The 23,334-nt window shown below is 37.3% G+C and overlaps 1 protein-coding gene across 2 annotated transcripts in view; it reads left to right on the top strand.

The window, feature by feature from the left end:
• Positions 1–23,334, top strand: part of FOXO3 (forkhead box O3) — a 124,105-nt gene that overhangs the window by 36,804 nt on the left and 63,967 nt on the right. The window contains exon 1 of one of the 2 annotated variants that reach the window (XM_057311217.1): positions 17,592–23,334. This exon is cut by the window's right edge and continues 38,958 nt beyond it. The exons of the other annotated variant lie outside the window; for it this stretch is intronic. The gene's annotated coding sequence lies outside the window, so the exon portion shown is untranslated. Of the gene's footprint in view, positions 1–17,591 lie in introns of those variants that run through there. 2 annotated transcript variants of the gene reach the window in all.

Here is a 23,334-nt window from a genome sequence, read left to right as displayed (position 1 = left end):
CCATCATCCTGTCACACCCCCTAGACTCTGCTTCCTTCCTCCTATCTTTTTTGTATAAACCTATCCTGATTTTTTCTTCTTAAAATGTTCCCTTACTTTGAAGAATGCCCCCCGGACTTATAATCTGTCAGTGTGTATCATTTTATCATAAAGGTCAAATGCATGATTTTTTAAAATATTTCTTCTCTCCATTCCATTATGCCTTTAGCATTAAAAACATTTTTATAAAACCATGTTTGCTATATGCGATTTTGAAAAATAATTGACCCCTTCGAAAAAGTTGTACTGCCTATCTCCAGAAAAATGTGGTTACATAAGACATTTTGCATGTGATTTGCATATGATTTCAGGGGCTTAGGACCCTCTAAATCCCATACGTGGACTCCTGGTTAATTCCCTAATTAAAAAAAAAATTGTTCAAATAAAAGTAATCTAGAGTCAGAGATATAAGGGGAAAATGTCCAGATTACTTGAAAAGTTATGAGTTGATGAAGGATGAACATCTCAAATATATTTTGTAAGCAGGGAAGGAAACTGTTTGAGAAGGGGTGGGAAAATTTAGGCAGGAAATGGAATCAAAGATAGGAGCGCTGAGAAGGGACGTTTAGGGAAAAGACGGAGGTCAGTGTATACCTGTTCTTAGGAAAAATTATAGGAAGTTTGGGAGAATCTAGAACCCTTAGACTTATTTCCACATTTTATTAAAAGAGAGATCTGTGGTTCAGTGAATTTGGAAAATACTTAATATGCTATTGCCCTTTAGGGGCTTCAGGACACATATCTGCAGGTTGAAGTTCCTGAGAAGTCCTGCAGTAAAAACAAAACAAAACCTGTTTTACATAGTTTGACTCAGCATATCCCAAACAGCTTTAGATCTAAAGGATTTTTTCCCCCCAGAAAACAGTAATCAGCTGAACGCATTTTGGGAAGTGAAATGCTTGGACTAGATAAATTAGTCCTTTCTAACTTTTTGAAGTCTGAAGTATGGGTGATAGCCCTGAACCACAATAAGCAGAGAGAATTCCAAAGGACTGGAGAGAAAATTTCACTCTGGAGGTGGCAGCAGCTAAGTGGCAACATAACTAGGCCATGCAGTTGTGCCTTCTTTTGTCCCAAAGGGGGAAGTGCTGGAATGTGGGTGATGCTGTCGGGCTATGTTGAGAGACACACAGCTCAGATGTTGTATAAGTTCTTACTGTGGCTACATGAGAAAGAGAGGCAGACATGAGACTGTTCGTTGAGCCATTAGAAATAGTGTCACCCTTTCAACTTCTTTGTCCCTATTAAATCCAGAAGCCCACCAGACTGAGAATAGTTAATGGGTGTAGGCATAAAAAAATTGGTTGTGATTCTGAATGTGGAAGGCATTTTTCTTTTTAGCTGTGAGGATGCTTATTTAAGAAAAATTACTTTCTTATTAAACAAAATGATTGTGCTGTCTTTAATTGGATCGGGACATCTCTGAGCTGCCTTGTGGTATTCATACCCATTCTGGATGATGACGATGTGAAATTAGGGACTCCTTGGGCTAAATATAAGCTAGCAGTGCAGGGCAGAGGGGTACTTTGATATCAGTATGTATTTTATCAGTCCCCTGAACCCAGCATTCTCTTGGTTAGGTACTCCATGTTTTAATATGTTTCAAGGAATTTTTTTACACAGATATTCTGTAGTATTAATAGGCTTTGGTGGCTCATACTGTAGACCTTTATGTGGCTGAGTCCAGCCGCAGCATGTGCGGTAGCCAGAGAGCTATTTCAGGAACAAACCTCATGTTTCCTCTAATTTTTAATAAGCACTTAGGTCTGCCTGACTCTTGAGATGTATCACAGAGTCCATCACATGCCACCTACTAGAGTACTAAAGAGGTCCTAAAATTAGAATTTATGCTTTGGTTTTTTAAAATTAGTGATTCTTCTTCCTTTCCTGAGACTACTTATAGTCAGCCATATTTGTTAAATAACCTCTTCTAAACCCATAAATTCGAACCTGGAATTTTGAACCTTCTAATAAAGAAAGCAAGAAAAAAACTTAAAAATAAAAACATAATTCCTGTCATGGAGTTTTGAGGTTCCTGATTATTTGGTGTGACATATATTTTCCTTTAAGGATCCAGTTCACAGGCACTTCATAATGTACCATTTTGTGAGTTTTTTTCTACCTTAATCCTTGCCTTCTTGCTCCTGACCCTCCCTCCTTCTGTCTCCCCCAGTTTAGGGAGGGAAAAACCCCTGTGCCTCTCTCAGTCTGAAGTGGTCTTTTTGTCCCAGAATTGTGTTCTTCAATAGTTTTTGTTTTTAAGATTTTACTTATTCACTTGATGAGAGCAGGACAGCACAAGCAGGGGGTGCAGCACAGGGAGAGGGAGAAGCAGACTCCCCGCTGAGCAAGGAGCCCGATGTGGCGCTGGATCCCAGGCCTCTGGGATCATGACCTGGGCTGAAGGCAGACGCTTACCGACTGAGCCGCCCCTTCTGTAGTTTCTTCCTCTTCACTTGAGTCACCTCAGTTCCAGAGGAGGAAGGAATGGATTGACTGGCCAACTTCTGCTGACTTGTTGCTACCCAGCTCTGCTGATACGGACGTTTGTAGGGTGGGGATGACAGGGGATTACCAAGCAGTTGCTGAGTGATAAACCGAGCCGAAGCAACCACAAGCAGGATGCTCACGAAAGAGCGGCTGGGACACACTGACCCATTGCTCTGTACCATCTGTCTGTGCCAGAGCCTGCTGGGAAATGGGAAAAAATCGAGGACTTTCTCTTGAACGTTAAGTACAACATGAGTCAGAAGCATAATTCCAAAAGGTTTTGGGGCTGTCCAGATTTGGTGGTGGGGGCAGGGAGGGAGAAGTGTTACACATTCTATGGTGATTGACTTACTGGAAATTCACCATCATGGAAACAGACATTTAGGGAAAGAATTCTAAACATGTTCTGGGAAGGCTCCCATTCATGGAATTGGTTTGGTAGATAAAATGGCTTCCAGGAATGCCAACCAGAATTCTATAGCAAGATGTGGATGGTTGGATAGACTCTTTTCCTGTTACTGCAGCCTGGTGGTGTTTGGAGACTTCCAACCTAGGGCAGGTGCTCTCTCTCTTCACATATGACCCTCTACCTCCTTTACTCTTAGCTTCTCCTGATAACCAGGAAGGAATTTCTCAAATTGTCATCTGTGCATGTTCTTTTCTCTCCCTTTTCTTTTTTTTAGATGTAATTAATAAAAAGATTACTAAGAGTTACTGTAGAAGAAACTTGAGGTGCAAACTGAGTTCATTAGAGACTTGGATGAATGCCGTCTGCTCATTCCTAGATCAGGATAACTGCGAGAACAAGTTGTTTTTATTCCCTGTTTTCCATCTTCCTTTCCCCCTGTTATTATTCCAGGTAATAAGTAAATGACCCTTTTGAAACAGAATCAGGAATGTTCTTTAAAAACATAACCTTTCTTAATGGAGTTTTCTTTTAAGACAGGCAATTTTTTTTTAAAGATTTTATTTATTTATTTATTTGACAGAGATAGCCAGCGAGAGAGGGAACACAAGCAGGGGGAGTGGGAGAGGAAGAAGCAGGCTCCCAGCAGAGGACCCTGATGCGGGGCTTGATCCCAGGACCCTGGGATCACGCCCTGAGCCGAAGGCAGATGCTTAACAACTGAGCCACCCAGGGGCCCCTAAGACAGGGCAATTTTATATAAAAGAGAAATATATAATCCTCCTGGGTATACTAACTTTGTTGCTTATTCTAGACCAAAAATAAATTAATTTCTGTACTTCTTTGTGCTCTCCGCTAGGCCTAGAATTGTGTGTGTGTGTGCGCGTGGCGTGCACGCATATCAGAACCGTAGTTTGTGGATTTCTGCTTTGAACAGTTCTCTCTTATTTGGTGTTCAGTAGTGAATTTAATTGTCAAGCACCATGTTTAAGATTATTGGCTTTTCATAATGATCTTTCACCCAGTATGTATCTTTCTCTGCTTCTGGTCTTTTCCCTCATCATCAGCCACAAAAGCCTTTCCCAAGTTTGAAAGTTTAACAGTTCAGTGGATTTGCTTTTCTAATACTCTTCTCTCACTTTCCTTTAAAAAGAAAAGGCAAAAAAAGATACTTAGTCCATTAAAATCTGACTCACAAACTTAGAAATGTTTTAAGTATCTGAGAAGCAAGCCTACTGTATACGCATCATATATAGTTGTTTCTGTTTCTTCAAATTCCAGCCTTGTCCCATTTCACTTTTCCTTTCAGAATAGAATACAGATATTATAGATATTCTGTATAATAGAATGTAGCCATATTCCAGCAAGAAAATACTGGGTGGCTAGTTCTTTCTTTAAAGACCCATCTGAATCTGAATCAGCCTTGTTTGGTTGAGATTGAATTGCTGGCCAGCACAGCTTGCCCCTAGATAGTCCTGCCTTTCAAGACTTCTGAGAGGTAAGCCATTCACTTACTTTAGTTTTTATTGAGATATAATTGACATATAATGTTGTATTAGATTTAGGTGTAGAACATGACTTAGTATATTTGTAGATTGCAAAATAAGTACTGTAATAAGTTTAGTTAATATCCGTCACTGCACGGTTACATTTTTTTTTTCCCCTTTAAGCCATTCACTGAGTACTGACAAAACTTAGTTGTGTTATCTGGGAAGACTAGCTTAACACAAGTTGGTGTTCCATAGATATAAGCCTTTAAAAGTTTATTTCCTTTTATTATTGAAGTATCTGTGTTTGTTGAAAAAAATATTGAAAACTACAGATTGCAAAAATGAAGAAAATAAAAATCACCTATAGTTCAGTAGTTTATTGTTAACATTTCTTTGTGCTTATATCTCGGTTGTTTGGTTGACTGGGATTATGTATTCACCTATGGTTTTAACACCTGTTTTCTCCCTTAAGCCTCAGGAACTTGGTAGTTCAATATCTTAGCTAATTTTCATAGAGGAGGAGGAATTATAGATACTTTTCCATGTCATTAGATAATTGTTAATGATTTCATTTTTAAAACTTAAATGTCTTATTTTGAGATAATTATAAGTTTACATACAGTTGTAAGAAAACATAGGTCCCATGTACCATTACCCAGTTTCCGCCAGTGATAGTATCTTGCAAAACTATGGTACATTCAGTTTACTGTCATTGATACAGTCGAGATATAGAACATTTCCAAGGATTCTTCCTGTTGTCCTTTTATAGCCATACCCACTTAGTTTCCCTCACCTCCATCCTGGTCCCCGGCAACCACTAATACGTTCTCCTTTTTTATAATATCATATCAAGAATGTTATATAAGTGCAGTCATATAGTATGTGACCTTTGGGATTGGCTTTTTCCATTTAGCCTAAGTCTCTGGAGATTTATCCAAGTTCCTACACATGTCAATAGATTCTGATTATTGCTGCCTAGTATTTTACTGTATGGATATATCACATTTTATTTATCCATTATGAGTTGATTGGATGTTTGCGTTTTTCCAGCTTTTGGCTCTTTGGAATAAAACTTCTCTGAACATTTGTATACATGTTGTTGTGTGAACATAAGTTTTTCTCTGGGATAAATGCCCAATGACTTCATCTTAATGATGGCATGATATTTCATTTGTATGACTTTGTTTTTCATTGTATAAAATAAATATGTCGTTTATTTAGCTGGTTATTTCTAGATTGATTAAGGCTCTTTTCCCTTCAGTTTTTCTTTCCTTCTTTCTTTTTTTTTTAAGATTTATTTATTTATTTTAGAGAGTGCACATGAGCACAAGTGGGGGGAGGGGCAGAAGGAGAGAGTCTTCAGCCAGCCTCTCCACTGAGTGCAGAGCCCAAAGTGGGGCTTGATCTCACTACCAATGAGATCAGGACCTGAGCCAAAACCAGGAGTCCTGTGCTCAACTCACTGAACCACCCAGGGGCCCCATCCCTCCAGTTTTCCTGCTGTTTTAAATACACTGTTGAGAATCTTATAGGTAAGCTTTAATACACATCTGCTTTTATTCCTAGAAGTGGAATTGATGCCTCAGAGGATACAGATTTTTTAAAGCTTTGCGCTTTTTTTTCCCTGTAGTATCTCTTTTTCTTTTACAAAAACCTGTTAAAATCCTACCAGCATTGTATGAAAGTGCCCATTTACCCATTTCTCATACCCTTGCCAACACAGAGCATTATTACTTTATAAAATCTTTGTAAATCTCTACCATATCCCCCCTGTAGCCACATGTACTTATAGTTTGACTATTAGTTTTCCATTCCCACTCAGCCCAAGAAAATCTTTCAGAGTAGTAGAGGTACCACCAAGACCCTGTTTTTGTATGAAGTTTGGGACTCTGCTGAAGTGGTTTTTTTAGAGCCTCAGAGGATTTGATGTAAGATGGGTATAGAGGGGCGCTTGGCTGGCTCAGCCGGTGAAGCATGCAGCTCTCGCTCTCAGGGTTTTAAGTTCGAGCCCCACGCTGGGTGTTGAGGTTACTTAAAAAAAAGTCTTCGAAAAAAAATGGGCATAAAGAATTATAAATCACTCTGAGTCTGCCTGTTCTTGTGTGTTGTCTCTTTTGTATCTCCTGTTCATCCAGAAGAATGTTAAGGGTGTGCCACTAACACAGCCTTCAAAAAAGACAGACCTTTGAGATGTGAATCACTTTTTAAAAAAACTGATTAATAGAAACAATATAGGTGGGAGAGAGAGAGTGTATGCCTTGTTCAGTATAGTAGCCCATTTGTAGCTCTTAGAGGTGAGAGTTAAGTGTAGTCCTTTAATGGAACTGTTAAGAGTGGATAGAGTGGTAGATGCTTTTCTTCTCCCTTCTTACACTCAAGTGTTTTAGTGTTTCTCAGTGTGACTAGGCAGTGATTTTGAAGGAATAATATAGGGTGAAGAATGTTTACCAAAACCTGAAAAATGTATTTGTCTTCTGAGATAAATGAAATCTTTGGTTTGAAAATTACTTCTGGTAAGATATGGCAAACTGACATTCCTTTCAATGTTGACATTTTTTCTCTTTGTGTTTTGAGAGCTGTAATTTGTTTTCTTTATATGTGGATACCATATTTAAGATGAATCCAGATGATTTCAGTTGTTTTATTGTTAGAATGGCAAATCACTCTTCTCTAAGATTGCATGATTTCAGAAGAGATTGTGCTCACTAACTTGTTGGTGCTCAACATCCTGTGACAAAGACCCCATTCCTACAAATAGATGAATTAAGGAGGCCAGCAGAATCTGGTATTTTTCTTTTCAAAGTTATAAGAATTCTTATTCATTCAGGCATTTAAATACCTTCTGCAAGTCTGTAGCTGAAGACTAATGATGAATATAATGAAATGCAGATTAAGGAAAGATCATCCATGAAAACTCTTCACTTTCTCAGGTATGATAAAGAAAAACTTCTCTTTTCATTTTTCCCAATTTATCATGATTCTTACAGCACCAGTAATCTTAACATTAAGTATCTAGAACATTCACACACATTTTGGCCTAGGAAGGGGAGAGTATATTATTGAACATCAAGCTGGTCATTCTTATATCCAGGTGTTGCATGTTTCTAAAATGTTACTTTTGGTTTAAAGGCATGCAGGAAGGGGATTCCGCTTAATGGGTGAGAGATCACTGGGGGAGTTTTGGATGGAGCATTGTCTTTGAGCTCAGCCTGTATAGCTTTTCCCAAACCGTCTTATCACAATTTTCCTTCAGGGCTGTGGAAGGACCCTGGAATCTGTCACCTTTGTTGAAACTCAGAGTTTAGTTTTATTTTTGAAATAAAAATTTCTCTACGTGGTATATTTAGACTTTTTTTTTTATTTAAAAAGAAGTATTTTTATAATGATTGTGGAAATATCTGCAGGTCTGAGAACTCCTAGAAGAATCTTTGACTATGAATTTGACCAAGAATGGTGACTTAAGCAACAATGAAAGAATATGATGTTGAGAATGATCAAATGCAAACAGCATCAAACCCTCAGACTTCTTTGACAAAAATGGTGAGGTTTGATTCTGATCTGAGTGACTGTCAGGAGACAGGTCAGCAGCATGCAGAATTAGTTTATTGAGGAGGTCAGAAGGTGCTAAAGAGAAAAACATTTTAAGCAAACAAGATTATTACATAAATATTTCAGGAAAGATTTGCTCATGAAAATCTAGAATTATAGTGGATGTAATAAGTAATAGAACTAAAAGACAGCATTATGTTTCTTGGTGGATAAATGAAGTAAAAAGCATTGGATTCCTTTGCCGTCTTCAGTGGAGCTTGTTTTTGTGGATTGTTATATCTTTGTGTGACTGTGTGGAAGAATTTCCCAACATATTTTGTGTTCTTTCTGGATTTGGATAATACTCAACAGAGACCTTCTTTTGCCTAAAGTGAGTGAATAGTTCTATTCTAAAACTGTATTGAAGTGTGGAGGCTTCATATGATTTATTAGTACATAATACTATGTTTGACATTGACCTATTTGTGAACAAGGAATATTCAGTTCACATTCATTGTTCATTATTGTGTTTAAACCACAAATAAATGTTATAGTTGTAGGGTCTGTGCTAGAACTGAACAGCCTATGAATTCAGCCAAAGAAAACAGCTAGCTTGGACGTTTCAGGCCTCCTTAAGTTTTTGAGAGTTGGGTTTTTTGTTGTTGCTTTTTTTTGCTTTTAAGTGTATTTGATTTGGTCCTTTTTTTTTTTTAGTAACTGGAGAGTTGTCTGAATTCTAGTTTATCCCTGTGCAGAGGCCCTCACAGCCGTATCTGAATGTCATGAATGGGTAGTGATTTTGAGACTTCTTCCATTTTCTTGTGCCTCGCTCACCTGTGGATCATGACAGCCCAATAAGAAGCGAGAAAAGGGTATATGTTTATTTTTTATTTTTTATTTTTTTTAAGATTTTTATTTATTTATTTGACAGAGACAGCCAGCAAGAGAGGGAACACAAGCAGGGGGAGCGGGAGAGGAAGAAGCAGGCTCATAGCGGAGGAGCCTGATGTGGGGCTCGATCCCATAATGCCGGGATCACGCCCTGAGCCGAAGGCAGACGCTTAACCGCTGTGCCACCCAGGCGCCCCAAAGGGTATATGTTTAAAGTCACATGCTTCCGTTTTGCGGATTTTCTTCACACTATTCCATGTGGGCGTGGCCTCTTGGCTTTACTAATTTTCATTTTTAAGTGTAAGATGTTTCTTAGGCCAAAATAAGCTTTGTAATTGAGATAAACGAAGTTCACAGTCATATTCTCCATTATGGGGGTCCTTCTGTTTACTACTGATTTTTTGTGTACACAATATGTATCAGATACATATTTCTAATCCATACCCTAAAAGTTACTCATTTCTCAGAAAAGGAAACAGAAGCTTAGACCAATAAGAAGCTTGCCCTTCTAGTAAAAAAGAAAGAAAGAAAGAGAAAGAAAAGAATAGAAAGAAAGAAAAGAAGACGGGATTTTACATCAAATTATCTTAATTTCACAGATGGTTTGGGAATTATTGGAATTACCCTGGAAAGAGAAGATTTGTTTGTTTTTGTTTTGTTTTAGCCCAGGGAATATTGGGATGGGTCCTGTTCTGATAACCTGCTTAGATAAAATGAAGGACCGGGCAGGGTGGTGAACATGGAAATGTAGCATGAGATTGAAGTAAGACAGCAAATTAGAAGAAAATTTGATTAAAGGGAGAAGTCAGAAGACGCATTTATTTTGTAAAATACGGTGCTTTCACATCACTCAAAAAAAAAAAAAAAACCCACCCAACCAGAAAACAAAATCAATCTTGTAATGTGAACATGTAATGTGAGCAATAACTAATTGCTTTGCAAATTTTCATTGATAAAAGTTTTAGATTTTTTTTAAATGTAAGAATTACAAGTAAAATAAGACAGTTTGTACCACCAAACAACTTTGGTGTGAAACAGAATAATTATGCATTTAAAAGAGGTGGGACAGAGTCAGAAAACAATTAATTTGGTATCGCAGGTTTGAAGACTGGAGTTCTGTGTCATTTGACAGGAGGCTGATGAGAGCGTCTTCCTTGGTTGTCAGTAATGTTCTCAGTTAATGACTAATTGCTGCTCTTGCCCAAAAATCCAGAAACTCTGGAGATGAGGAATTCTTTTTGAAACTAATTCCACAGTGCATCACCCCTTTTGTTCACCACCACAGACTGTACCCTGGCTCCTCTTCCCAAGGGCGGTTCATTGGCACGTCTGTCTGGTAGGGCGGTGTTTTCTGCATAGTAATCAGGCCTCTGCAATTGTGACATTCCTCCCCCTCACCCTAAACTCTTTGGGTTCTTGACACACGGTGGCAATGCCACTGGTAGAACAAAAATCAAAAAGAGAAAAGGAAAAAAAATTTTTCTAGAATTTGATGTGTCTGCATAGTTCTGCCATGCTGTGGTTAAGGAAACTCCATTTAAAACTTTCTTCTTCTTCCCAGGAAGCAGCCTTGTGAATAGGCAGGTTCAGAAAGCCAGGGAGCCGACAAACTTTTTCTATTGCACTTAGCAGCCTGTCCTACTTCTACCAAGGGTTGGAGATCAGTGTGCACATTTTAAATGGTTAAAATTTGTATTTTGACCACCTTTAGTATGTGCTAATTTGCATAACTTATTTTTTTAAAAAGATCTTATTTATTTATTAGAATGAGAGAGAGTACACAAGCAGGGGCAGAGGGAGAGGGCTCGGCTCAGGTCATGATCTCGGGGTCTTGGGATTGAGCCCTGAATTGGGCTCTGCGCTCAGTGGGGAGTCTGCTTCAGGATTCTCTCTCTCCGTCTGCCCCCCCCCACAAAATAAATAAATCTTTTTTTTTTTAATTCCCATAAAGATAGCTCAACAGAAGTATCTTGAAGGAGGCAATGTAAGTTCAACCAGCAGGTGTCCATGTTTTTTGTTTTGTTATGTTTAAAAAAACAAAAGATCCCTGGGATATTAGAATATTTAGGAGCAAGGTGTTGTCATTGATTCTTAGACTCACAGAATTTATAACTAGACTTTTAAATTATTAATTTGTGTGTTTTGTCTTGTATACCCCAAAGGGCATACGTAGGAGGTGAAAGTTTTTTTTTTAGTCACATATTGAAATACTATAGAAGAATAATGTTTTCTACATTTTCTTCAGAAACTTGCCTCACTAATATTGTGTTTTCTGATTCTGAGAAGGTTACGTGTCTTGAAAATGGGATGTATTTGTTTCTAACCTGTTGATCTTGCTTTATTCAGATGCCTAGATGATTATGGATAAATTCTGCTCAGTCTCCAAAGCCCAGGGGAGTTCTCATATTCTTATTTTTCTGAAAATCCTGATGCTTAGTAAGACATAAGCATCCATGTGGGGGTTCACAGATTAAATTCCTTGGATGCCTTACCACAAATGCTAAGGAAAACATTTATTCATTTGTTCAATAAATGGTTATTGATGCCTACTATGTGCCAGTCACTGAAATGTGTACTCCTTAACAGTGGATTACCCTGGAAGAGCTAATCTTGATATTACCAGTTCCTTAGTTCAGCACAGCAGCATTCTGAGCATTGACAGCAAGTCTGACCTTCATTCCTGCCCTGTTTGCTACCGTTTTCCAAGGACCTTGGGATTATAGAATGCCAGAGTTGAAAGATACGTAGGTAGACATTCTAGTCCAGTTCCCTCATTTGATTCATTATGAGTAATGTAGGACTCCATATGTATACTCCCGGTTGGTCTCAAGATCACCTCGAGTTTCTCTGATTTAAATATGTCTGTTTAATACTGAGAATCATTTTTAGAATGCTCGAGTTGGGTGAAATCTCTGGTTCAACCCCTTGAAAAACTGATAAATGACTAAATTGACAATCCTACTTAAAGATGGTTGAGAATTGGCTATCACAGGTGTATTTTCTGGCATTACAAGTAGTCCTGCCAAAGAGGCTTATTCTAACTGGGAATTATCTTTTTTCTCCCAGAGGTGTAGAGACCATGGACTAGATTAGAGACACAGTCCAAAGAAAGTAGAAGGACGATCAAAGAACTTTTCAGAACTTGTTGGATTAAAAAAAAAAAAAAAAAACAACCAAACCAATCCTTTTCTGATGCTGCTGTGATTTCTCTGTCAAAAGCAAAATCCAGAAACAAAAATACTCTGAAAGAGATCAGGAAACCAAATATCCTACCTCCTAGCCAACTCAATGGATTCTGAACAGAGTGTACCATTTAGGATCCCTTTTAGCTGTCTTTAGGTTTATTTGAAAACAACTCCAGTGTGTTCTTAAGTAAAAAACAACTTAAAAGCTCTTTTTGGCCTTGGTACTTTTATAACATTTAACATTTCTAATAGTTCTTCAAAGTCTGAAGAGAAATAGCGCTGTTATCACAGAGGGAAAAAAAAAATCTTAACTTTTTTCTTTACCCCTACCCTGGCATAGTCTGAATACTGGCCTTAAATTTCCTGGACAGATTTGTTTCACTCTGAAGAGAGCTGCTTACGCGGTTAATGCTCAACTGTGTAGCTCGTCCTTTTGTTAACGCTGAGGTAGCCAGAGTGCTTCCACCAGCTGTGGGGGTTTGTTAGCCGGACCTCAAGATTTTTGCCTTAATCCAAATGGACAGTTACCAGAGGACATGATGCAGAAGAGGTTATTGGAGGTTAGTTCTTAAATGTCTTAAGATCAGCCTACTGTAATTCACATTCAGTAAAGCAGTGGTTTATAACTGGTAAGCTGAGTAAATGGATTATCTCTAAGCCTTACTATTTTTAGCCTTTCCCCAAAAATGAATGGTGAATTGTCACGTCTCTCCCAAAAGCTCTTGTTTCAGTGAGTGCTCAGAGACAAGATGGAGCCCCAGCGTGACTCCTACAAGAGGCAGTGGGTAGGAATGGTTGTGCTGACTTGGGATCATGTCCGACATTCACAGAGAGGCCTTGGGAGTTACATACCCAGGTGCCCGTGGGCCTAGGTTCTAGTCCAGGTTTAGCTACTTAGTAGCCGAGTGACCTTGGGCAAAGTTGTAAACTCTGAGTCTCAATCTCTTTAGTTTTAAAATTAGCCAAAATACTATCCGTCCTGTCTACTACTTTTAAGGTGGTGGTGACAAGACAGTATTGAGATTGAAGATGGTGTGATTAAGAAGGGGGGAGAGGACAGAAGGCTAAACAATAGGCAAGTGAATTTGTTTCTCACTGTATCTCTCTTTATATAATGCTCTGGATCACCTTTTTTTTAAAAAAAGATTTTATGTATTTGAGAGACAGTGTGTGCACGCATGAGGGGGAAGAACAGAGGAAGAGGGACAAGCACACCCTGTGCTGAGCGCAGAGCCCAACGTGGGGCTTGATTTCACGACCCTGAGATCGTGACCTGAGCTGAAATCAAGAGTCAGACGCCTAACTGACCGAGCCACCCAGCTGTCCCTCTGTGTATCACCTTTAAGGGTGAATGTATTTGTGTTTCTGGGTCAGCCACAGGGGGCAACGAAGTGATCTTAAATTGGAAAGCAGTGTTGTTCTTACCTGTTTCTTCATGCCACACTCCTTTAGTGGTGCACATCATCACCGGTCCTTCTGTTGTAGCTTAGAACCGGACAACACACATAGGTACGTGCTAATAATGTGCCTAGAAGATTTAACTTGACCACAGGGCTGCTCAGGAGATGTGCCTACTGAATTAAAAAATATATGTATACACAAACATATAAAGAAAATGTTGGAGAAGACCTGTTATAATAATCCTTCTTAATTTATATGAGTTCCTTACAGTTTTGGTCATTTGCACATGAGCTATTGATTTAGGTTCATTAAGAGATTTTCTGTTGTTTTCCGTTTTGTTTTTAACCATGCATAGGCTTTATAATGTATTATTTTAAATGGAAGAAGATTGGATGTTTTTATAATTTATTCAACTGTTTCTTCGCTGGAGAGCACTTGTTATTTTTTCCTTTATTTTAATATTCTGTAATATAGTTATTATTTTTTATAATTTTAAAATAAAAGGACTGCATCTAGGAGTCCCGTAAATTGCTAAGATTCTAACTGTGGACTCCTGACAAGGGAATTCACAGTAAACTAGCTATAGGGAAATTTGGCCACAAGAAACACAATAGAATTGAGCAGAGGATTCAGTGTTCTTAAGTGCGTACAAATGAGTATGAGACTGGACCTCTCAGTCCAGTAGGCTAAAGCCTCTTTACCTTTGTGCTCTGAGTCAAAGAGGAGGAAAGTATAAAGGACTGAGGTGTGTGTTTCTGTGTCTGTTTGGTTTTATATATGAGAGAGAGAGACAACACATTTCCATTCTGTGGCCTTTACAAGTAGATATGAGTGATGGGGTAGGGCTTGGCACAATCTGAAGCCTGTAAGTGCAGTTTAAACAGTTCAGAGGACAGCCCCCACATTTTTCTTGTGCTTACACTTTTTACGTTTTTCTTTCGATTTTTGTTCCTGCTCCTCCCTCCCACCCCCACATCTGATCTATGACCCAGGGAGGATGAAGACTTTTTTCCTACAGTCCAGCTGTTTCAAGCATTTGGATAATTTTACAATGAAATAAAACTGTCTCTCTAAAAAAAAAAAAAAAATTATGGTGATTTATTTTGAAAATCACCTGTGGGGGAAAAGTAATTAAATTTATTTAATGGTATAATTTGCATACAATAAAATTTGCTGTTTTATGTGCAAAATTTGAGTTTTGATAAAGATACACAGTTGCGTAACACCATAATTATGTAAAACATTGCAAACATTTTTATCACCACAAATAGTGGCCTCATACCCCTTTTCAGTCATTCCTCTCCCCCTGCTCCTGGCCCCTGGCAACATCTGAGCTGCTTTGGCCTTTTCTAGAATTTTATGTAAATGGAGTCATACTGTATGTAGCTTTTCATGTTAGTTCCTTTCACTTAGCATAGTACATATAAGATTCATTCCCATCTTTTATCAGTAGTTTGTTCCTTTTAATTGCTATGAAGTATTCCATTTTGTGAATATCCCATTATATAAATATAGCACAGTATTTTATCCATTTCCCAATAGATGGACTTTTGGGTTGTTCTCAAATTTTTTTTTAAATATTAAGATTAAAGTTGCCAGGAATATTTACATTCAAGTCTTTTTGGGATATATTTTTTCATTTCTTTGGGATAAATCCCTAGGAATAGGATTGCGGGGTCAAGGGGTGCCTGGGTAGCGCAGTCGTTAAAGCGTCTGCCTTCGGCTCAGGGCGTGATCCCGGCTCAGGGCGTGATCCCGGCGTACCGGGATCGAGTCCCACATCGGGCTCCTCCGCTATGAGCCTGCTTCTTCCTCTCCCACTCCCCCTGCTTGTGTTCCCTCTCTCGTTGGCTGTCTCTATCTCTGTCGAATAAATAAATAAAATCTTTAAAAAAAAAAAAAAAAAAGGATTGCGGGGTCATATATACAGTGTATGTTAATTCTATAAGAAAGCGCCAAACTGCCAGACCACCAAATCAGCGTGTGGGAGAGTTCTAGTTCCTTATCCTCTCCAACATTTGAATGACATGTCAGTCATTTTACTTTTATCCGCTGTAGAATATACTATGTAATGTTAGATATCTTGTACTTTTAATTTGCATTTGTTTAATTAGTAATATTAAGCATCTTTTTATGTGCTTATTTCTGATTTGTATGTCTTTGGTCAAGTGTTGAAATCTTTTGCCTTTTTAAAAAATAGGAATATTTGTGTTCATACTATTCAGTTATATGTGTTCTTAATATATTTTTAATACAAATCTTTTTTTCAGAAATAAATTTTGCAAATTTTTTCCCCCATCTATGGATTGTTTATTTTCTTAACAGCATTTTTTAAAGAGCAAGTTTTTAATTTTGGCCAAGTCCAGTTTATGCATTTTCTGTCCTAAGAAATTTTTGTCTAATTCCAGTTCATGACAATTATTTTTTCCTTATTTTTTTCTATAATAAACTGCATAGCTCTTAATTTTAAGTATGATCCATTTGGGGTTAATTTTAGTATATTGTTCATTTATCCATTGAACTATCTTGATACCTTAATATATTTCTGGACTCTGTGTTCTGTTGATCTACATATCTTTTCTTATACCAATTCTGCGCTGCTGTTATTCTGAATTTATAGTAAATCTTGAAATCAGCTAATACAAGTCTTCCAACTTAGTTCTTTTTAAAGATCATTTGGACTATTCTAGAGTCAGTCTTTAATTTCTCTAGCAGAATTGTGTATGTTTCAGAGTACAGGTCTTGCACATCTTTTATAAAATTGATCCCTTTTGTAAATGGTATTTTAAAATTATGGCTTCCAGTTGTTCATTTGATATGTAGAAATACAATTGGTTTTTGTATATTGACCTTACCTCTTGCAGCTTTGCTATACTCACCAATTAGTTCTAATACCTTTTTTGTAGATACCGTAGAACTTTCTTTGATGATCATATCTGTGAGTAGAGAGTTTTTCCTCTTCCTTTCCTACATACATGCATACACACATATCCTTTCCTTATATATAATATTATATTATAATTTTATTATATATTTAATATTTATTATATAATATACCGTGTGTGTGTGTGTGTGTGTTCCTTTTATTTCTTTTTCTTGCCTTATTTCACTGGCCAAGATGTCCAGCACATTGTTGAATAGAAGTGGTGAGAGCAGAGATCCTTGCTGTGTTTCCAGTCTTAAGGGAAAACAGTCTTTTACTATAGTATGATGTATGTTGTTAGGTGTGAGTTTTTCATATGTGCCCTTTATCAGATTGAAGAAATTTCTTTTATTCCTAATTTGTTGAGTGTTTTTTTCTTCTTAAAAAATCATGAACAGTTACTGAATTTTATCACATGCTTTTTCCACATTTATGAAGATCATATGGTTTTGTTTTAGTCTTTTAATATGAAGAAACACATTGATTTTCAGTGTTAAACCAACCTTGCATTGCTGGAGTATATCCCACTTGGTCATGGTATGTTACCTTTTGTGTTGGTAGATTCAAGTTGCTAAACTTTTGTTAAGGATTTTTGTGTTTGTCTTTGTGGGGGATATTGATCTATAAATTTCTTATAATTTTTTTTGTTTTGATGTCCGTGTAATGATAGTCTCAAAATGAGTTGGAAATTGTTCTTTCTTCTGCTTTCTGGTAGAATTTGTATTATCTCTCTTAAATGTTTGGTGGAACTCAACAGTTAATCCTTAAGAGCCTGGAGTTTTCTTTACGAGGTTTTACTTACTAATTCAATTTATTTAATAGATGAAGTGTTGTTATGGCTTTTAAATTTTTTCTTGAGTGACTTTGGATAGCTTTTGTCTTTCTAGAAATTTGTCCATTTCATCAAAGGTGTCAAATTTTTTAACATAAAGGTGTTTATATTACTTCATTGTTTTCCTTTTAATACATGTATGACCTGTAGTGATTTTGTTTTCATTCTCGATATTGATAATTTGCCTTCTCTCTTTTTCCTTATTAGTCTGGCTAGAGCCATATGACGTCATTGATCTTTCCAAAGAATCAACATTTGGTATCATTGATTTTTATCTATTATTTTTATGTTTTTTAGTTTCATTGATTTCTGCTCTTTAATATTTCTCTCTTTCTGCTTGTTGTGGACTTAATTTGCTCTTTTTCTGGTAACTTTGGATGGAAGCTTGAGGTCATTAATTTGAGAACTTTCTTCTTTCCTTTTTTTTTTTTAAGATTTTATTTATTTATTTGACAGAGAGAGACAACCAGTGAGAGAGGGAGCACAAGCAGGGGGAGTGGGAGAGGAAGAAGCAGGCTCCCAGTGGAGGAGCCTGATGTGGGGCTCGATCCCAGAGCACTGGGATCACGCCCTGAGCCGAAGGCAGACGCTTAACCGCTGTGCCACCCAGGCGCCCCAAGAACTTTCTTCTTTCCTAATACAGATATTAAAAGATAAATTTCCTGCAAACTTCTTTAACTACATCCAACAATGTTTGTTTGTTTTTATATTCAGTTCAAAATACTAGCCAATTTATCTTGTGATTTCTTCTTTGACCTATATAGTTTATTTAGACATGAATTATTTAATTTCCAAGTATTTGGAGGATTTTCCAGATACCTTTCTATTATTATTATTAAGTAAGCTCTACACCCAACAAGGGGCTTGAACTCATGATCCCCAAGATCAAGAGCCGCATGCTCTACAGACTGAGCCAGCGAGGTGCCCTCTATTACTTTTTTCTAAATTAATCCTTTTGTGGTCAGAGAATCTATTTTGTATGATTTCATTGTTTTTAAAATTTATCGAGACTTGTTTTATGGCCTAGAATATGGTCTGTCTTGGTGAATGTTCTGTGTGTATTTGAAAAGAATGTTTATATGCTCTTTTAGGTGATATGTTCTATAAATGCCAATTAGATCAAGGTGGTCAACTTTCTTTGGTGAGTACTTATTTTACTACTGTGAAATGAATTATGAAATTCAAGCTGTAATTGTGGATTTTTCTACTTTTCAGTTCTGTTTTTGCTTCATGTATTTTGAAATTCTGTTATTGGCAGATAAACACTTAAGGTTGTTCTGTGTCCTCTTGATGTATTGCTTCCTTTCTTAATGTGGAATGTCCCTCTTTATCCTGGCAATATTCTTTGTTAAACTATATAATAAAATTAACATATAGTACTACTGCTCTAGCTACTTTTGATTAGTAAGCTACTCTAGCTTTCTTTTATTTCTTTTCCCTTCCTTATACTTGTAACCTGTCCGTATCTTTTAACTTGTTTAACTTGTCTTTGTCTTGTATGTATGTACACGGCATATAGTTGGGTTTGTTTTTACTGTTGTTGCTGTTGTTTGATTCAATCTGATACTTTCTGTCTTTTATAGGAGGCTTTTTATAAAGACCATTTCATATAATGTAATGAATTGTTTAGGTTTAAATCTGCTGTCTTATTATTTTCTATTTGTTGTATATGTTTTTTGTGTTCTTTCTCCTCTTTTCCTGCTTTGTTATTGTTGTTTCAATGAATCCCATTTACCTCCACTTTTAGCTTATTAGCCACACTCCTTTGTTATTTTATAACAGTTGCTCTAGTGTTTGCACATCTTTAACCGATTATAGTCAATCTTCAAATAAGACTTTACATAGAGTGTAAGATCCTTGAAACAATATGCTGCCATTTCTCCCTTACTATTCTTTTTTTTTTTTTTTTAAAGATTTTATTTATTTATTTGACAGAGATAGAGACATCCAGCGAGAGAGGGAACACAAGCAGGGGGAGTGAGAGGAAGAAGCAGGCTCCCAGCGGAGGAGCCCAATGTGGGCTCGATCCCATAACGCTGGGGGCTCGATCCCATAACGCCGGGATCACGCCCTGAGCCGAAGGCAGACGCTTAACCGCTGTGCCACCCAGGCGCCCCTCTCCCTTACTATTCTTAGTTCTGTTTTACTTCTACGTATTATAAACACGTTATAAATAATATATTACTAGGTTGCTTTAAATAGTCATTATCTTTTAAAAAGACTATAAATGAGGAAAAAATCTTCATATTTACCCATATACTGATAATTTCTGTCTCCTCATTTCTTTGTTTAAATTCAGATGTCCACCAGGTATAATTTTCTTTCTGCGTGATGAACTTTCTTTTTTTTTTTTATAAAGATTTTTATTTATTTATTAGAGAGAGGGAGCACACACAAGCGGGGTGGAGGGGGAGAGGGAGAAGCAGACTCCCCACTGAGCAGAGAGCCCAAGTGGGGACTTGATCAGGACCCTGGGATCGTGACCTGGGCTGAAGGCAAACGTTTAACTGACTGAACCACCCATGCGCCCTTATGAACTTTCTTACAGCATTTCTTACAGTGCAGCTCTGCTGGCAGTAAATTCTCTCAGCTTTTGTTTGTCTGAAAGTCTTTAAAATCTTCTTTTTTGAAAGACAGTTTTACTAGGTATAGAATTCTAAGATGCTGCTGCTTCTGTTCCCTTAGTTCCCTTATTAAACATTCCTCCCTTAAGAGTTTATGAAAAGTACTTTGCTCTCATTCTCTTTTTTTAAAAAGTTTTTATTTAAATTCCAGTTAGTTAACATACAACCCAAATGTCCATCAAGTGATGGATAGTATTAGTTTCAGGTGTACAATGTAGTGATTCATTACCTCCGCACATCACCCCATGCTCATCACGAGTGCACTCCGTAGTCCCCATCACCTATTCACCTATCCCCCCACCCACTTCCATTTGTGAAAACTATCAGTTTGTTCTCTACAGTTAAGAATCTGTTTCTTGGTTTGCCTCTCTCTTTTCCCCCTTTGCTCATTTGTTTTGAGTGAAATGAGTGAAATCATATGGTATTTGTCAGACTGACTGACTTCACTTAGCATAATACACTCTAGCTCCATCCATGTCATTGCAAATGGCAAGATTTTATTTTATTTTATTTTTATTTTATTTATTTTTTATGGCTGAGTAATACTCCAGTGTGTGGAGTACACCCACACACCCACCAACCCACCCGCATTGTATCTTCTTTATCCATCCGTCAATCTGTGGGCACTTGGGCTGTCCATAATTTGTAGATAATACTGTTGTAGATAATGCTGCTATAAACAGGGGTGCATATATCCCTTTAAATTAGTATTTTTGTATTCTTTATCTTTATTCCTATTAATGTGTCTTTTTCTCTGCTTTTATTTATTTTTCTTTATCACTAGTTTTGATATGTGCCTTTGGTTTTCTTTATATTCTATTTGGGGTTTAAGTTTTCTTGGATCTGTGAGATTACAGTTTTTAACAAAAATGTTTTAAATTTAGCCATTATCTTTCAATTATTTTTCATTTCCTCTTCCTCTCTCTCCTTCTTGACCTTAATTTCACATATGTCAGACAAATTTAATGTTGCCCTACGGGTCACTAATACTCTTAATTTATTTTTCAGTATCTTCCTTTCTATGCTTCATTTTGCATAGTTTTATTGTTGTGTCTTTAAGTTTACTGATCTTCTGCAGTGTCTAATCTGCTTTTATTCCTATCCAGTATATTTTTTAAAGAGTTATTTATTTATTTATTTGACAGAGAGACAGCCAATGAGAGAGGGAACCAAGCAGGGGGAGTGGGAGAGGAAGAAGCAGGCTCATAGCGGAGGAGCCTGATGTGGGGCTCTATCCCAGAACGCCGGGATCACGACCTGAGCCGAAGGCAGACACTTAACAACTGCGCCACTCAGGCGCCCCCTATCCAGTATATTTTTTATTTCAGATATTATATTTTTCCTCACCGAAAGTGCCACTGAAATTTGTTTTTTATCTGTCCTTTCCCTGCTTCCTTCTTTCTACCTGGAATACATTTAGAATAACTTTTTAACAGCTTTATTGAGATGTAATTCACGTTGGTATGTAATTTATCCATTTAAAGTATATAAATCAGTGCTTTTAGTGTATTAACGGAGTTGTGCAATCATCATCATCACAATCTAATTTTAGAACATTTTCGGAATCATATGTGGTCTTTTGTGACTGTTTCTTTTCACTTAGCATAATGGTTTTAAGGTTCATCCATGTTGTAGCATGTATCAGTACTTCATTCCTATTTATGGTTGGATAATATTCCATTTGTATGGATATATCACATTTCACTCATTCATCACTTGATGGACATTTGGATTGTTTCAGTTTTGGGGTGGTTATGAATAATACGTTGTGAACATTCATGTACAAGTCTTTATGTGGGCGTGTATTTTCATTTCTCTCGGGTATATGCCTAGGAGTAGGATTGCTGCGTCCTATGGTTATTCTATGTTTAACTTGTTGAGGAACTATATAATTGTTTTCCAAAGAGGCTATACCAGTATAATAACTTGTTTAATGCCCTTGTCTACTAATTCCATCATCTCTTGTCATTTCTGGGTCTGTTTCTTTTGATTTTTCACTGAATTGTGGGTCGTAATTTCTTATTTTGCATGCCTGGTAATTTTTACTCGGATACTGTTGTTGGGTGCTAGATTTTGTTGTATTCCCTTGAATAGTACTGGGCTTTGCTCTGGCATGCAGTTAAGTTACTGGGAATAAGTTGTATCATTTTTGAAGCTAGCTTTTAGGCTTTATTAGGGTAGGTCCGGAGCAGCCACTGGTTTAAATACTGCAACAATACTTTTCTGAGGATTTTATTTTATGGTGTGTATTATGAATTATTTCTACTTTACTGGTGGAAACATGAACTATTCCTAGCTCTTTCTGAGCTCTGGGATTTAGACCAAGGTGCTTTTGGTGCTTTTGGTGCTTTTCTCCCCGAATTCAGGTGGGTCTTCTCACACAGATCAGAACTCAAGCTGAGATTCTAAGGGACTTTTGCACTGCCCTTTCTTTCCAGGTGTGCTGCCCTGCCAATTCTAGCCAGCTTGGCCTCCCTGAATACTGATCTCTGCCCCCTCAACTCTGTATGACAGCCATGCTCTGAGTTTTCCCTTCTCTGTTCTGTGGCTTGGACACTGCCTCCTGGCAATAATCAGGCAATCGTAGGGCATGCTCATTTGTTTCGTTCTCCTCAGGAATAAGTCCTACATTGCTGGTTGTCCAGTGCCTGCAAATAATTGCTTCATATATTGTCTGGTTTTCTAGCTGTTATTCCATCATAGCTGAAATCCATGATAAATGTGATGTCAGTGTCAAAGTCTGCTACTATATTAACTGTTTAAAGTAGAGCCTGTTAGAGGGAGAATAAAAGGAACTAGCCTTAACTATGGGGCCAAGGCAGCAGACATTCTGCCTATATACTACAGAAATGGTACCTTTACTTTCTAACTTAGGGCATTTATGATTTAAAGAAGAGATACCCGAATTTTCAGTATACTAGTCACTGTTTGAAAAATTGTCCCCTTTAGTCAGCCAAGAAATATTTATTAAATATCCACAGAGTGCTTGGTGCTGTGCTTGGCATTATTTCTTATTCCTACTTCTTAACGGTTGGAGTATGCCAAACAAATGAAATAAAAATAATTTTGCTATTCTGGTTACCAGTTAGATTCTTGGATTTATCTCCCAGGCTTTGACATTCAGAAACTGGGAGTGGAATATAGTATATTCTCAGCTGTAAAGTTGATCTCATTTCCTCACCGGCCATCTGTTTGTTTGTCTCCAGGAATAACAAAAATTTCATAGCCATATCTGTATTATTTAATTACTTAAAATAATGAATGGGCTGAACCATGCTTGTCCCACTTTTGAAACAGTTCCTCCTATAGGCTGTTGCAGTAGGAAGCTAATACCTCTGATTAAGAATAAAGACCAGACCTAAATAAGCATATGTTGTATTGCTGTATCTGGAGTCATGAGGGTGTGATTAATGGTCCTTAAGAGTTTTAATTTGGCGTGTCTTACTCCTAAATCTCACTTAAGCTTGGTTTGCAAAGCCTTACAAATGAGTCTTCTGTACATGCCAAGCTAAGACAAGTCACTGC

The sequence above is a fragment of the Ursus arctos genome, unplaced genomic scaffold (genome assembly GCF_023065955.2).
Source record: "Ursus arctos isolate Adak ecotype North America unplaced genomic scaffold, UrsArc2.0 scaffold_13, whole genome shotgun sequence".
NCBI classification, from domain to species: Eukaryota; Metazoa; Chordata; class Mammalia; order Carnivora; family Ursidae; genus Ursus; species Ursus arctos.
Note: the sequence above shows the minus strand (reverse complement) of the source record. Positions and strands in the feature narration are given on the sequence as shown.